We start from the raw sequence: 2,803 nt of genomic DNA, 5'->3' as shown, positions 1-2,803 counted from the left end.
GGGGTTTCCTTTCCAGTGGGCTTCCCTGGTGGCTTAGATGGTAAAGAATCTGCCTGCAGTGTAGGAGTGAAAGTGAAAGTGAAAGTGAGGTCGCTCAGTCGTGTCTGACTCTTTGCAACCCCATGGACTGTAGCCCACCAGGCTCCTCCATCCATGGGGTTCTCCAGCCAAGAATACTGGAGTGCATTGCCATTTCCTTCTCCAGGGGATCTTCCCGACCCAGGCATCGAACCCAGGTCTCCCGCATTGCAGGCAGACGCTTTAACCTCTGAGCCACCAGGGACCCAGGTTCAATCCCTGGGTCGGGACAATCCCTGGAGAAGGAAATAGCAGCCCACTCCAGTATTCTTGCCTGGAGAATTCCATGGACAGAGGAATTCTTTCCAGTACTTTGAGGTCTATAAGACTTGTCTAGAAAATTTACTACTATGGAAAATGCGTGTGCTCAGTCACTCAGTCATGTCTGACTTTTTGCGACCCTATGAACTGTAGCCCATCAAGCTCTTCTGTCCATGGAATTTTCCAGGCAAGAATACTGGAGTGGGTTGCCATTTCCTCCTCGAGGGGATCTTCCCAACCCAGGGATCAAACCTGCCTCTCTTGCATCTCCTGCACTGGCAGGTGGATTCTTTTCCACTAGCATCCCCTGTGGAAAATGGAGACTGCTTAAAATCAAATAGGGGTTGTAGGGGAGGGCCTGTGGTTTTTCTTTTTGATTAATTGCTGTAACACTCTCCTTCAAGGGGCTGAGGGAGTTTTCTTTAGATATCATTAGATGCTGAGGCTCTTGCAGGACAACTTTGATGCTCTATGAATTCTGCCATTTTGCTAGCAGGGATATGACTCTTGGGTCCACCACTCCATTAGACATATTAACTCCATCCATATTTTTGCTATAAATCTTACAAAAGGGATAGTGCTTTGGGTATTTATGTCCACATTCTATTTTAAGGCTGTATATTCAGTTTTCATAAAGAGTCTGAGCTCGTAGTGGCTGCCATCTTGCATTGCTGTTGCTCTCTCCTCCTCTTTACTGGAGATTCTGAGAGCTTTCAGCTTTCTATTTTGACAGATTCTGCTAACAGAGGTGAATAATAGTAGCAAGGGAAAGCTCCTGTCTGAGGGGAAAAAAATTTCCAACATAGAGAAATGCCTGTCTTTTCCCTCAAACCATTTCTTCTGGTACCTGGGTGGGAATAATATATGGAGTCTGAATCATAGGTCCAGCTGACTTCAATAAAGACAGGAATACTTTTAGAATTGAAGCCACATGTTATAATGGTGGAGGAAAAAAGGGTAAGAAGTGACTCCCTCCAGACTTTGTGAAGCCTGCATGTTTACCACCAGATTTAATTTACTGATACATGAGAAAGAAACTTCTATAATATCTCTTCAAAGTATTCTTATCTTCAGTTTTCAGTTATTCGTGGATAAGTCTAATTTTTATGAGTACCATGGGGCTTCCTACTTTCCCCACTCTTTATTGAAGAAGGAAGTGAAATATATACACTGACCTTTCATATCGCACAGTTAATAGAAAGCAAAAAAGCATAAACCCAGATCTCTCTGACTCTGAGCCTAAGCTCTTTCCACAGAGCTGCTCTGCCTAGCATTTTGATAAGCAAAGAACAGCACACCTGAGGTCAGCACAAAGTACCAAAAGTAGGGAAATCTCCTGGGGTTAGTGAGTAGCTTTTCTAAAGCTATATTCTATTATAAAAACAAAGGGGAAACTGTCCTAAATGAAATTCTTTCAGATACAAGTAAGAGAATTTCAACTCAAACTTGATTTAGCAAAAGGAAACTAATTACTTCAATGAACTGGTTAGTGTAGGGATTTGCCACCTTCTGCACATATGAATCAAGGGACTTAATGCTCTGTCTTACATCTTCTCTATCTTTAGCTCTGTCTCTTTGTTCTGCACCCATCGGGCTGATTCCATTTGCTCCTACAGCAGTAAATCTTTCTCCATTAGGCAAAGGAAGATGGTCCTTCAGTTCAGTTCAGTTCAGTTCAGTTTAGTCGCTCACTCGTGTCTGACACTTTGCGACCCCAAGAATCGCAGCATGCCAGGCCTCCCTGTCCATCACCAACTCCCGGAGTTCACTCAGACTCACATCCATCGAGTCTGTGATGCCATCCAGCCATCTCATCCTCTGTCGTCCCCTTCTCCTCCTGCCCCCAATCCCTCCCAGCATCAGAGCCTTTTCCAATGAGTCAACTCTTCGCATGAGATGGCCAAAGTACTGGAGTTTCAGCTTTAGCATCATTCCTTCCAAAGAAATAGTAGAAGGCAAAAAAAAAAAAAAGTGTCTTAGTAGTGGAGCTAAACTAACCCTGGAGGAAAGGTCACTCTTAAGTCACCCTTAAATAGTTTAAAAACAAGCATCGAAAGAATCAAGCTAATCTGGAGTAACTTAACTGCCTTCCAGAAAAAAGTCCAAAACTCTTTAAGAGATTACAGAAAACATACCACTCAGTGCATAATATGCAACATCTAGCATTCAATAAAAAATTACTAGACATCTGTAGAAATGTGATCCATACATGAAGAAAAAAAATCAATAGAAACATATGTATAAATGACAAAAATTGCATATTTAACAAGTTCCTAAAACAATTCTTGAAAATACATTCAGAGTGCTAACTAGTTAAAGAAAAACATTAACGTTGTGAGAACTGAGTGGAAATTATAAAAAAAGAATCAAATGGACCTACCAAACATGAAAAATATAAATCACAAGAAGAAAAAACTTCACTGGATGGAAATAAATGCATATTAGACACTGCAGAAGAAAAGAA

At 41.6% G+C, this 2,803-nt stretch overlaps 1 pseudogene; it reads right to left on the bottom strand.

The window, feature by feature from the left end:
* Positions 1-716: 716 nt before the first annotated feature.
* On the bottom strand, positions 717-1,929 carry LOC105602058 (ubiquitin-conjugating enzyme E2 variant 1-like; annotated as a pseudogene).
* Between the last annotated feature and the right edge of the window lie 874 nt (positions 1,930-2,803).

The sequence above is a fragment of the Ovis aries genome, chromosome 14 (assembly GCF_016772045.2).
Source record: "Ovis aries strain OAR_USU_Benz2616 breed Rambouillet chromosome 14, ARS-UI_Ramb_v3.0, whole genome shotgun sequence".
Taxonomy (NCBI): domain Eukaryota; kingdom Metazoa; phylum Chordata; class Mammalia; order Artiodactyla; family Bovidae; genus Ovis; species Ovis aries.
The sequence above is the reverse complement of the archived record's forward strand: the minus strand, read 5'-3'. Positions and strand labels throughout refer to the sequence as shown.